The following is a 14210-nucleotide window of genomic DNA, read 5'->3' on the forward strand; positions in this document are numbered from 1 at the left end:
TTTCCAATAAACTGATAATGAATTGCCGGGTCCCTTCAAATTTGTAAATAAGGGGGATATTTCCCCTAGCAATGGCCAATTACACGAGGCAGGAAAAGTCATTCTATCAGGAACACTTACCCTTCAGCTTATTTCAGTCAGAAGACCTCTTAATTCTAATTATTCCTCCAGTTCTGAGTCAGCCAACACCACAGAGATACTACGTAAGTGGTTCAAATGGAAGAAGGGTAACAATAATTCTTAATGAGGAGACAATCTGGCTCAGAAGCCTGGAAGCCCAGAGACTGAGAGGTATCATCCTGTTTCTTCATTAATGTATTCTGTGACTTTGGGCAAATCATTTTATCTATATAGGAGTGCTTCCCCTCTCAGTCAGAGGAGTCTGGCCACCCAAGAGAGGAAGAGGAAGACAGGACGCTAGTAGGTACCCATCATTTATCACTTGCTGTGCGCCAGGCACTCTGCAAGATGATCTCATGTAATTCTCTCAAGAAGCAGGAGGTAGGTATGTTCCCCACTTTAAAGATAAGGAAACTGAAGCTCAGAAAAGCTAGTTCACATAGCTCATATGAGTCGGGGAGGCAGGATTTAGACTCAGGCCTGACTCTGAAGTGGACTTACCTTATATGCTGAATTTGCCTCTGTGCTACTGCAAGGAGGCTGAAATGAGATGTCATTATGGTTTCCCGTTAAAGCTGGGGAATTTCATGTAGGGAGGGATCACTTCTGTCGCACCTGTGCACGGGCTGCTGCGTCAGGAAGGGGTCTAGACTCTGACTCCCTAGAGCTCACAGCACAGTCCTCCAGGAGCTGCTTCGAGGGTGTGAGCCTAACTCTGGGAGGAGGGAAAAGACACTGACCAAGTTGTGCTCCCCATCCTGATGGCAAGTGCTCCCAGGAGCACTCCTGGACTCCCTCCCTCCCTTCTGATCCCCTTTCAACTTGCATCAAATGCACATCAACCGCTTGGCGTGGCTAGGGCCCCACCACCTCCCTCCAGGACTCCTGCATTAGCCTCCTAAGGGGCCCCCTGCCTCCAGTCTCAGTCTCATGTAATGAACGGGTAATTTTCCCCCCGAGGGCAATAAAGAGTAATCAAGAGATTCAAGCAGGGGGATTACATAATTAGATTTACAGTTTAGGAAAATTAAATGCTGAGGAGTTACTGCATAATGATCTTTCCCTCTTTATCTCTTTAGCTACCATCTTCTCCAATCCGTTCCCTGCCCTCTGGGCAAATGGAGTATGGGCCTGGGTTCAGTGGATTCCTCTGCTTGGGAGTCATCCTCCCTACTACTCCCCACCCCTACTCCGCTGCCGTGGGCCGACTCGCTCACTGTCTAAAACCTGATAAAGTCTCTCCTCTATGAAGCGGTCCTCACCTCCCCACATGCCTGGACTCTCCTAAACCAGCCAGCCCTACTGACGGCACTCCTAGTCCTGTATCCTTACATCGAAAGAGCTTCTTGTGGTCTGTCTCCCTTACCAGAGTGTGAGCCCCTCAAACACTCAAAGACAGGGGCGGTATCATTCATATTTGCATCTATAGCTCCCGGGGCAAAGCCAAGCAGTGGTTACTCCTAGATGTTAGTGGAATGGATAAATGGGCTCTATAGCTCTGCTTCTTTCCTTCTAGAAGGTGAATGGATGAGGAAAATATACTGAGAGTGCTGAACAAGGGGTTGCTGAATCTTGAAGAAGAATTTTATCACTTTAGACCTTAGATGCTTCTGCAAAATGGGGAAAGGGAAGATTTCGATGTTTCCTAGGGACCTTGCTTCTCTGACATTCTAGTTGCTTGGTTCTTTAGGAGCCAAGGTGGAAAATGGTGACTTAAAAAATGAGAAGTGGGCAGTACTCAGGGAGGTGGGCCTCAGTGGGACCAGGAACCCTGGAAGTCCAGACTCCCCATAGCCCTCCTGTCCTCCTGGACCCAAGCAGGAGCTGAGGCAAGGGGGTGGGGAAAGGAGTGAGCATTTACTGTGTGTGACTGATCTCTGCCAAGGACTTCCCAGGGGAAGGATGAGGGCATACTTGGCCGCAGAGAAGCCTCCAAATAGCCACAGCCAGTCTCAACTCAATCCAAGCAGCTCTCTCTTTAAGTGATTCTGGACTGCTGACTTGGAGGAGACCCAGAAGGGATTGCCATCTCTCCAGGGGCCTGAGAACTTCTCAAAAGAGAGGCCATGACTGTTTCCTAATTTGGGGGTCCTCATCCTCCTGCATAGTGTTGGGTGCTATACTCCTCAATAAATGCTGAATGAATGAATGAATGGCCATGACCACTCTGCACCTCAGTCTTGAGGGAGCACCAGCACAAAGTCTGGTACTATGCATATGTATTCTATATTTTCTTTTTTCTCATAACCAGTCCCTCCCTCCTCCCACTCCACACATCCAGCAAGTCTACTTAAAAAAGTGTTAGTGAGCCTCACACACCCTCTCTTCATCCAAACACCCAATCAATCAAGATAGATCAATCAAGATAGAAGTCTCCCAAATTGGGCCTGGGGTTAAGGAGTGGCATTTTCTAACCAGTTAGCTCTGGTTTCAGATTTGGTGGGAACCAGAAGGAGGGTCCAGAGCTAGCTTTATAAAAGCAAGAGGCAAGACGTTCTCTGTCTTAATAGCTGCTGTTGTTCTCACTGGTCCTTGGATCAAGTTTGCCTCTTTTTCTTTAAGGTGAGGCTTTAAGGGCACTGGCTGCAAACTACAGAGCGTCAGGGTCTCTTGCACTAGAAGTGAGCCAGAGGGAGGTGGGATTGGAAGGGTAGAGATTGGTTGAGACTTGGTGTTCTGGGGAAGGCCCACATAGGAGGAAGGATGAGCAATCCTAGGATTGCTTGGAAACATCCACCAGGTCTTAGACAGTGAGCATATCCACATCAAAATCTTCCCTTTCCCCATTTTGCAGAATACCCACCAGTCCCAGTGTGTGAGCCTAGGTGCGTCAGTGTTACTTGTCAGCTTATGCCTGCCATGTCCTGGACTCTGGGCTAGGCACTGAGGTGGAAAGGGGTGCTCTACCCAAGCAGTGTTGGAGGGAAATAAAGGAAGGAGGCAAGCTTGGAATGCTTTGGCCTCACCCACTCCCACTGTCTGTCCAGCAGTGACTTGAGAAGCTTCAGCCATGGGCAAAGAGAAGACCCATATCACTATTGTTGTCATCGGCCATGTGGACTCCAGCAATTCTACCACCACCGGGCACCTCATCTACAAGTGTGGGGGTACCAATAAGAGAACCATTGAAGTTCAAGAAGGAGGCAGCTGAGGTAAGGCACCCACTGTGGCTGGGAGTGGCAGAGGTTGGGGTCCGGCCCGTTTCGGGGTGGGTCTAGTTGCAGAGTGCAGAAAGCAAGGTGCACGCTGCAGGTCAAAGTCCGCTGAAGTTGGCTGTAATTTGTCTACTTGCCATCCATGCACTCTACCCCTTAACCCCTCCCCGGGTGGGCAAGGGCTCCTTCAAATATGCCTGGGTGCTCGACAAGCTGAAGTCAGAGAGAGAGCGTGGCATCACCATCGACATCTCCCTGTAGAAGTTTGAGACGGGAGAATACTATATCATCGATGCCCCAGGCCACAGGGACTTCATCAAGAACATGATCACTGGCACGTCCCAGGTAAAGCAGTCTGCCCCCAGGGGCCTCCCTGGGCTCCAGGAAGGACTAGAAGCTCATTTGTGGGACTAGAGGAGAGTTTCACTGGGAGGCAGGACCTGTGGGGCTGGGCGGTGGGGCCTCCGTGAGTCCCCATGGGCAGTCTTTGTAAGTTTCTGGGGCGGGCTCCTCAGCTTTACCAGGGGATCTGGGCCTGCCTCAAGTGCTGGCCGGCTGGAGGGCCTGTCTGAGGCCCTGTGCCCCACCTGCTCGTCCGGCCCGTAGGCCAACTGCGCCATGCTCCTGGTGGCGGGCAGCGTGGGCGAGTTCGAAGCCGGCATCTCCAAGAACGGGCAGACCCGCGAGCACCTGCTGCTGGCCCACACGCTGGGCGTGAAGCAGCTCATCGTGGTGGTCAACAAGATGGACTCCACCGAGCCCAGCAGCAATGAGTGCGGGCTGGGTGGGCGGGTGCCGTGGGTCCTGGATGGGGCATGCCATGAACCGTGCCCCAGAATCACCTGTGCTCTGCATCCCCACAGATGCCCTGGTTCATGGGCTGGAAGGTGGAGGGCAAGGAGGGAAACGCCACCGTGGTGATTCTGCTGGAAGGTCTGAACGCCATCCTCCTGTCAACTCGCCCAGTCAACAAGCCCCCGAGGCTCCCTGTGCAGAATGTGTACAGGATTGGAGGTGACAGGGCTGGGGGTGGGGGGAAGGGAGGGGAGACTGTTCACTCCGGAATGAGGAAAAGTTAGGAAGGAGCTCTGGTGTGTGACGGCCAGGGTTCGAATCCTGACTTGGAATCCACAGCTTCTGAGCTAGGATTCAAAGTGCAAAAGCACCCAGCATTTCCAACTTATGCAATAGGTCGTTTATTAGATAGATCCCGATCCATTCGGTGCTTCATACCGGTTCTGTAGGTGGCCCTTTGTCCTTAAATGCAGAACCAAGGGACCTTCTGAGAAGTCAGTTCTGGAGGCGGTGGGGGGGAGGTGTGGGGGAACAACTCTGACTTCTCTCCGACAGGCATTGGCACCATGCCTGTGGGCGGTGTGGAGAGGGGCTTCCTGAAGCCTAGGATGGTGGTCACCTCTGCCCCCATGAACTTTACCACAGAGGTCAAATCTGTGGAGATGCATCATGAGGCCCTACCCGGTGACAACGTGGGCTTCAATGTGAAGAACGTGTCCATAAAGGACATTCGCTGTGGATTCGTGATGGGAGACAGCAAGAACGACCCCTCCCCCATGGAGGCTGCCAGCTTTCTAGCACAGGTGATTGTCTTAAATCGCCCCGGGCAGATCCACGCTGGCTATAGCCCCGTACTGGACTGCCATACAGGTCATATTGCCTGCAAGTTCACTGAGCTGAGGGAAAAGATGGACCGGCGCTCAGGCAAGAAGCTAGAGGACAACCCCAAGGCCCTGAAGTCCGATGACACAGCCTTTGTGCAGATGGTCCCCGGCAAGGCCAGGTGTGTAGAAACCTCGGAGTACCCATCTCTAGGTAAGCCAGGGGTGGCTCCTGAGTCACGGGAAGAAAGCATTAGCTCCTTTGGGCGAGGCACAGGCTAAGGAACATTTCCTTCTGTACCACTTGCCAGAAACCTCCTTTCTCCCTCTTCCAGGCGGCTTTGCCGTGCAGGACATGAGACAAACAGTGGCCGTGGGAGTTATTAAGGTGGTGGATAAGAAGTCACCTACGGCTGGCAAGGTCACCAAGTCAGCAGTAAAGGCCAGCAAGAAGTAAGCATGCAGTTTCTACAGCAATCTTCCACTAGAAAAATAAAACTTTATGTATTTACTGAATAAGATTAATAAACTAACGTCACTGTCCTGGTTACTTATTTCTTCCAAAGAGGTGAACAGGGAACCTCTAGGTATGCTAATGAACTATAATTTAAGGCCCATTGGCTTCAAAGCATCTATGCTCCGGGCTGTGAAGATGATTCAGGGTCTCCTACCTCATTCTCAGCCATGGCTCTATCCCATCCTTTCTCATTTCCCTCAAACTTTAGTCACTTCTGGCCTGTCCTTCCTCTGGGGAAGCTGAACTGTTCTGGCACATGATAAGTACACCTACAATGGCGTAGGACAGGATCTCAGTAGTGCCAGTGGGTTCATCCCCCAACATGACTGTGTGGCTCGTGCTGCTAGGTGCTCTATTACCCAGGCCCTGATAGGACAGTACAGGTCAAGATCACTCAGCCAAGAGTGGGGTGGTAACTCCAAGCAGCTCACTCGGAAGCTTGGGCTCAAGCTGTTGCCCAACATGGTAGTCTAGGTCTGATTAATAATATGCCTGGAGGGTGAGGAGTGAACAGATAGAACTGTGGCCTCTGTTCCCTAACTTTTACGTGGAACAGGAAAACACTTCATGGACCCTAAGCTAAATTATATGCTCATTCAACATACACTGGGAGTTAGGTCCCCAAGGTCTGCTGGTGATGTGTTCCTTGTCCATTTATCACATACCAGCACTTAACCACATGTTGGATGCTCTTCTCACCCCATGGACTTAACTTTGTTAGAGATACAGGCAAACATCAAGTGATAAATGCATAAAGTGAGCCAAGAGAATGGTAGAGGTGGGGAGGAGACCATGAAAGACACAATGCAGTAGAGGCTATTCCAACAATCCAAGCAAGATGGTGACTTGGACCAGGGGGGTAGTTAAGTGGTGAGAAGTTCTGAATATTTTGTAGAAGTTCCAAAAATCTTTACAAACATGGCATTTCTAAAGACTGTATGTGAGGGATGTAGAAGTCAAAGCTGATATCTGGGTTTGGGGCCTGAGGAGTTGGAATGGTAGAGCTTCTGTGAGAGGTGGGGGTGGATTTCAAGATGCTGTTGTGGAGAGAAGGGAGAGGCTCAAGTAATCTGGGGAGTCCTTACATGGAAGCAGAATCCCTTGCCCATAAGCATCTACTGGGAGGAGCTAGGACAAGTATATGGACCTTGCCTGCTGGAGGGAAGTAGTCAACTGCGTGACTGCAATCAATTCTCTATTGGGAAAAAGCATTAGTCTTACACTTAAAATGTGTCAAGGCCTGAGAGTACTGGGGAATCTTATTTTAATTCCAGTATAGTTAATATACCGTGCTATATTTTAGGTGTACGGTGTGATTCAACACTTGTATACATTACTCAGTGGTCATCACAGTAAATTACTATTAATCCCCTTCAGCTATTTCCCCCATCCCTCACCACCTTCCCTTCTGGTAACCAATAGTTTGTTCTCTGTAGTTTAGAATCTGTTTCTTGGTTTGTTTTGTTTCTTAAATTCCATATATGAGTGAAATCATATGGTGTTTACCTTCTCTGATGGACTTACTTCACTTAGCATTAAACTCTAGATCCATCCATGTTGTTGCATGTGGCAAGATTTCATTATTTTTTATGGCTGAATAATATTCCATTGTGTATATGTATATATGCCACATCTTTATCCATTCATCAATTGATGGACACTGGGCTGCTTCCATAGTTTGGTTATTGTAAATAATGCTGCAATAAACATAGGGGTGCAGGTATCTTCTTTGGGTAAATATCCAGTACTGGAATTACTGGATCATATGGTAGTTCTATTTTTTTATTTTTTTGAGAAATGTCCATCCTGTTTTTCCACAGGGGCTGCACCAATTTGCATTCCCACCAACAGTGCACGAGGGTTCCTACTTCCATCCTGACCCACAGTTGTTTCTTGAGTTTTTTATTTTAGCCATTCTGTCAGATGTGAGGTGATCTCATTGTGGCTTTGATTTGCATTTCCCTGATGAGTGATGTTGAGCATCTTTTCATGTGTCTGTTGGCCATCTGGTTGTCTTTGAAAAAATGTCTGTTCATGTCTTCTGCCCATTTTTTAATTGCATTATTTGTTTTTTGGTGTTGAGTTATATAAGCTCTTTACATATTTTGGATATTAACTCTTTATCAGATATGTCATTTGCAAATATCTTCTCCCATTCTGTAGGTTGTCTTTTAGTTTTGTTGATTGTTTCCTTTGTTGTGCAGAAGCTTATGTTGAGTCTCAATAGCTTATTTTTACATTTGTTTCCCTTGCCTCAGGAGACATATCTAGAAAGAAGTTGCTACCGTCAATGTCAGAGAAGTTACTGCGGATGCTCTCCTCTATGGTTTTAGGTCTCACATTTAGGTCTTTAACCCATTTTGAGTTTATTTTTGTGTACGGTGTAAGAAAGTGGTTCAATTTTATTCTTCTGCCCGTTGCTGTCCAGTTTTCCCAACACCATTTGTTGAGGAGACTCTCTTTTTCCTCTTGCATATTCTTGCCTGTTTTGTCATAGATTAATTGACCACAGAAGCATGGGTTTATTTCTGGGCTTTCTGTTCTGCTCTGTTCTATGTGTCTTTTTGTGTCAGTACCAGACTGGTTTTTTTGTAGTGTATCTTGAAATCTGGGATTGTGATACTTCCAGTGTTCTTTTTCAAGATTGCTTTGGCTGTTCAAGGTCTTTTGTTCCATACAAATTGTAGGATTCTTTGTTCTTCTTTGTTCTAGTTCTGTGAAAGATGCTGGGGATTGCATTAAATCTGTAGATGGCTTTGGGTAGTATGGACATTTTAACAGCATTTGCTCTTCTAATCCATGAGCATGGAATATCTTTCCATTTGTTTGTGTCACCCAATTTCTTTCATTAATGTTTTATAGTTCTTGGAGTACAGGTGTTTTACCTCCTTGGTTAAGTTTATTCCGAAGTATTTTATTTTTGTTGTAGTTATAAATGGAATTGTTGATTTCTTTTTATACCGCTTCATTATTAGTGTATAGAAATGCAATGGATTTCTATGTACTGATTTTGTATCCTGTGACCTTACTGAATTCATTGATCAGTTCCAGTAGTTTGGTGGAGTCTTGAGGGTTTTCTATATATCGTGTCATCTGCAAACAGTGAAAGTTTTACTTCTTCCCATCCAGTCCTTTCTGAAGCCAGGTTGGGAATATCTCTTCCTGCTCTTTCCTGAGACTTTGATGTCCAAGATTTAGACTAGGAGTGCAGTGGCCTCTTCTCCCTGATCAATAATATGGCCTGTCCATGCCTGTTGAGTTGGCTTCCTCTCAAGTGTGAATATCCAGGGAAACCCCAGACCCTGCACAAACCTAGAAATAATGGCAGGATGGCATATCGGAGCTGTCACCACATTGGGCATCAAGAAACTCGCTTGTCTGCAAGGCTGGGGAAGCTGTCAAGTTCTAGCTGTTGTCAGCACGGGACCTGGACCAAGCTCTGGAGCACCTCAAGCCTGTCAGTGTCATCAAAGGCCACCCTGCCTGGCTTGGGGAGGCAGGCATCTTCCGAAGCTGTGGTGGGGAGAGAATGCAGATCTGCTTGCCTGTCATTCCCCACCCCCTCCTGCGACCTTGCAAAATGACTAGTCCCTATTCTCCTCAGAACTCTTAAGAATTCTATAAATCGCAACCACCACTTTGCTTAAAGTGATCAGGGAACTGAGGTTGTAACTTTGCAGTGTCTGGGTCCCTGATAAGTACTCAATAAATATTCGTTGAAGAGTGATTGAATGAGCATCAACATGTTTGTCGAAATCGGTGAATGACTGTGAGTGCCAATTTACTCTTCATTCTCAAGAATAATCATGGTTCTGAAGCTAGTTTTTTAAGAATGCCTTGAAAAATTCGATTTGAAAAATTCAATTTGGAAAGAAAACTAAAAATATCATAATTAACCCTCCCAAGTGTTGTGTTCTCTACCCAGTAATTCCTCACCGGGTTGGGAGGAAATGTGGCTGGTAGGAGAGGGAATCTCGTCTCATTAGAAACTCCAAGAACATTTCTGTGCGGCACCGCCAAGAGCTGCCAGAATTAGCTGAGGTTTTGCACCTAAGCCTGGCTGTCGCAGTTCAGATCAGTATGTAAGAGCTGTGGCATTTGACCTGAGAAGTATTCCTGCTGGTCTAGGCCCCCCTCCTTTAGTCCTTAACACAATGTTGCAAAGGGATCTGAGGCACAACGACGAGGTTCTTTGTTGGCAGGTGTGGCAGGCGTCCCCTTGTTAGATCTCCCCGCGCCCAACCCTGAGACAGGTGGGTACAGTGAGGCAAGCCTCAGGCAGAATTCTCCCCCACATACTTCCGTTGGCAGACCTAGAGCAGGCATGACCCCTGTGCGGTTTGGATTCTTAGCACTCTGCCCTTGCAATCTCCGACAAGCAGCTTGCACACAGGAAGATGATAGCATCTGGTGGTGGGCAAGGCTTCTAGTGGGAGACAGGATCCCCTGAAAATGACTCCATGTATGATGGATTCATGAGGCCCTGGCTGCCACTTCAAAGGGTAAACACTTCTGGGCTCCCCTGTTCAACCAGGAAAGTGCTTAGGTAGTAGCTCATATATGTTATGAGGCGTCAGCTCGACTCATTTCACCGAAAAATCTTTACTAAAATCCCTTACTACAGACTCTCTGGTGCTAACTGGAGATAAATAGGGTTGAGGCCGGCCCGAGGCTCCTGGTGACAGCCATCCCACCCCCCCACCCACACCACCTCCGCCCCTGTGGGGGCCTCTGAGTACTCTTCCGGACGTTAAATAACCACCTTTAGAGGGCATCGTCCCAATTAGGGGACTTCAGATATTAAACAACCCATTCCGTTGTGTAGACTAAAACTATCCCACAGACCACAGATCACATCAGAACACGCCGTGAAGTCCTTGGGCCCACTCTCTCCTGGGCGATGATGCTGCCCGATTCAGCGTCCCCACCCGCTTCCGGGGAAATCCTGACTCGCTTTGCTGGTAGCAGCTTTCCCTCTAGGGGGAGATCTGTGCTGGGGAAGTTTCCTCGCTGTCCCTAGATCACCCTCTCAGGTGGAAGCCGGCTGCACCTCACACCTGTCTCTGTTCCCGGCAGCCCCCGCTGCAGAGCTGACCCAAGGTCTTAGACACACCGGGAGGCACCCTGGCTCCCAGATTTCAGTCTGTTCCTCTGTCAGACTCTTCCCGTCTGGGAGTCTGAAAGCCCATCTCCCCAGGCCCATTAGGGGAGGCTCTGCAGCTCCCGTCCTACTTCCTAGGAGGTCTGTGGTGCTTGAGGGAGGCTGCTTCTGGGCTGACACAGGGAGCTCACTGGGCCCGGCCACTCAGCAGCCTGGGCTGTAGCTGGTCGCTCTGGATCCTGCAGAATCCTTGCTTACCTCACCTACTAAGGCTGGGAGGGCAGGGAGTCACCTATTCATTTATTCCTCTTGTCTTTTACCAGATGTTCACTGATGACAGACGTGGTTGAACTGGATGAAACAGTTAGTCCAGCTCACCCAGATCTCATGGTCTAGCAAGGAAGATAAGTAGACAGAACACTGTAATATCATGTGAGAAATCTGTGATATGGCTAACTCAGGAGGCTATGGAAGAATGCAAGGGGGCAACAACAGAGCTTGAGGGGTCAAAAACGCTTCTTGGAACTACAAAGCTCTAAAGAAAAGCATGTGCAAAGGCCCAGATGGGAGCAGGAGACAGGAGGACAGTATGGAGGGCGTGTGGATGGGGAATGCCAAGATGGCAGGCCTTGATGTGATGAGGGCAGTGGGGGGCCATAATGGGCATGTGTGAATGCCTTTCTTCTAAATGAGAAATGTAGGCTTTGAGCTGACTCAGAAACTTAAGTTGGGCCCTAATGCAAAACCTGTCAGTGGGTAGATGTGACCTGATACTGCCATTTGCTGCTAGGTGGCCAGGGTACTCTGCCACTTTCACTAGAGTTCAGAGGGCCTAGCAGTGAAGGCATTATGTCACTGACATGGAAATAAATGATCGAGACTCCACCAGATTGAGATGGTCCGGTCCCTGGGTAGAAGCTAAACTGAAATTCTAAAACGACCCTATTGTCGTTTGTCTGAACACAGAATCGATTTCTTCTGGTTCTATTAAACCGAGGCCCAGATTCCAGAAACAGAAATCCAAGCTGTCATTGCCCATTCATTTAAACAATTGGTATTTTGGCCTTGTAGGGAGAGGCACCAGCTCATGTTTACAGAGCTGTTTGCATTTGATGATGACAACACAATGCAACTGAGAGAAGTCACCCCCCAGAAAAATCTGCTTGCCTTCTGTTCTGAAAAGAAATACCTTACCCCACCAGACAGAGCAAGCATGTCCGTCATTCAGAGAAAGCGGTAGACTCAGACCCTCCCAGAAAAATCTGCCTTCCTCCTGTTTACCTATAGGCCACCTGGGGCTTGGAAATATTTTCAGAGGAAAAACTTCATCCCTTATGCACATTCCCATTTCCCGTCATTAAGCCAAGTCCTAATCATTCCCTGTATTGTCTCTGCCACATTAGCTTTGTGAGAAAATGGTATGTAAGACAATGGTGCATAACTCAAACACAGGGCCAGTCTAAATGAAAAACCGGCAGAGGGCTCCCGGGACGATTGCATTATTCATGAAAAGACATGAGAACAATTGGAGGATAGCATTAGATTTTAAATCACAGCAGCAATTACAAGACAATTATCCAAAATGGTGTAATTGCCACAGCTACAGGGTGGGTGGCAGAACCTACACAGCGTTTGTGCCACTTTCCTTTAATACCATGATGAAAACTGGTGTGTTCATTGTAAGAGGAAATTGTACAGAAGAAAACATTTGTGTTCTTCCCTCTGTGCCACATAAAGCTAGCAACCAGAACCTCGGTAACAAAAATGGAGCCCGAGGCCACCCTCAAGTCTTTTGGGATCCCTTGCCTGGCTTGCTCCAGAATGTGCTGTTCTCAGGTACTTGACCCTGTCCTTGTGTGAATTTCAATCCAAGCACAGAGGCTGAATCCCATTTTTTCCGGATGGTGTCTGTCAGCCAAGGACACCCCATACAAAGCAATGGGAGGTCACTTGCTCTGCAGGCAGCAAACTGGGGTTTACTCACTATTCCAATACTTAGTGACAGCATAATTTAGTATCTGCTATTACAAAAGCAGGTACCATGTACTGAGTGCCTAAGACGTGCAATATACTTTTCATATCTTATTTGCCTTAAACTCAGTGGGTCTTGGTTTTCTTTGTACCATTATCCAACAAATATTTATCTATCTGGCATCTTCTTTTTATCAGGCTCAGCTGGGTTATATCAAGGATGAAACAACCCTGTCTTCTCATAGCTTACCTCATGGATACAATGTATCGTCTACAGCACCAGCTCAGCCAAATGCAATTGGTATCAAAACATTGTCTACCATCTTTCTTAATCTCTCTTCTTTCTTTCTCCTTCCTTTTCTCTTTCCTTTCCTTCTCTGCTGGTCTTTGCTTTAGAACTGAGTCTTTTCAAATCAACTCAACGAGCACTTCTTAAACATCTATTAATTTGACAATATCCAGCAATATCTCAAATGGGTATATCCTTTGATATAACGTTTTCACTATTAGATCTTTATTGTACAATATGCTTGCACAGGATTCCTAAGATATGCTCAACAATATACACTGCATTGTTGTTTGTGATGGTCCCAAACTGCAAATAATGCAAAATATCCATCAATAAGAGGACTACTAAGTAAATTAGGGTGCTTCCATACAGCAAGATAGTATGCACCTGCTAAAAGAATGTGCTGCTTATGGGAAGATGTCCAGGGACTCCCATGAAATGGAAAAGGCAAGTTTCAGAAGAGTGTATTACAAATTTCACACATTTACATTTCATTATAGGAAAAAGGCTGGAAGGATATGCATCAAATTATTATATTTGGGATTATTATTATATATTAATATATATCTGGGAAGTATGTTGGGGATAGGAAAGATTTTAGCTTTCTTCTTTGTCTTCTGATTTAAAACATGTATAGATTACTTTTACCATTAAAATAAAAATATATTTGGTCAAACATTATTTTAGTTAAATATTATTTTCTTTTTAAAAAAAGTTTATTTTTAAGTAATCTCTACACCCACTGTGGGGCTCAAACTCACAACCTGGAGATCAAGAGTTGCATGCTCTACCAACTAAGACAGCCACGTGTTCCTCAAATATTATGTTCTGAAGGTGTTTTTGGATGAGGTTAACATTTAAATCAGTGGACTTGGAGTAAAACAGATTGCCCGCCATAATATGGGTGGGTCTCATCTAACCAGTTGAAGGCCTTAATAGAACAAAGACTGATCTCCCCAGAGCAAGAAGGAATTCTGCCAGCACACTGCATTTGGACTTGAACAGAAACTCTTCCCTGAGTCTCCAGACTCCTGGCCTATCCTACCCCCACCTCATAAGACTTTGGATCCACTAAACCTCCACAGTCACGTGAGCCAATTCCTTAAAATAAATCTCTCTCTCTCTCTCTCTATATATATATATATACACATTCTGTTGGTTCTGTTTCTCTGGATAACCCTGACTAATAGAAGGAGCCTGTGGGTTTGTGGTCTAGTGACACTCCCAGGAAAGGGGTGGTTCCTCCAGACAGCCCCTGAAGCTACACAGGTGATTGGTGGGCACACCAAGGGGTGACTTAGGGGGTGTTTTGGAGCTCCATAACTTCCTTCTGCCACCCCCAGTAAACCGAAAACCTAAGAGTGTGCTGTGCTTTTTCAGCAAAAGCAGCTTCAAGAAAGTCCTCATAGGACAGCGATTGCCTCTGGAGAACAAGGCGTGA

The 14210-nt window shown here is 46.9% G+C and overlaps 1 pseudogene; it reads left to right on the forward strand.

Moving 5' to 3' along the window:
- Positions 1-3130: 3130 nt before the first annotated feature.
- LOC113913806 lies at positions 3131-14210 on the forward strand (annotated as a pseudogene).

Source organism: Zalophus californianus, chromosome 11 (assembly GCF_009762305.2).
Source record: "Zalophus californianus isolate mZalCal1 chromosome 11, mZalCal1.pri.v2, whole genome shotgun sequence".
NCBI classification, from domain to species: Eukaryota; Metazoa; Chordata; class Mammalia; order Carnivora; family Otariidae; genus Zalophus; species Zalophus californianus.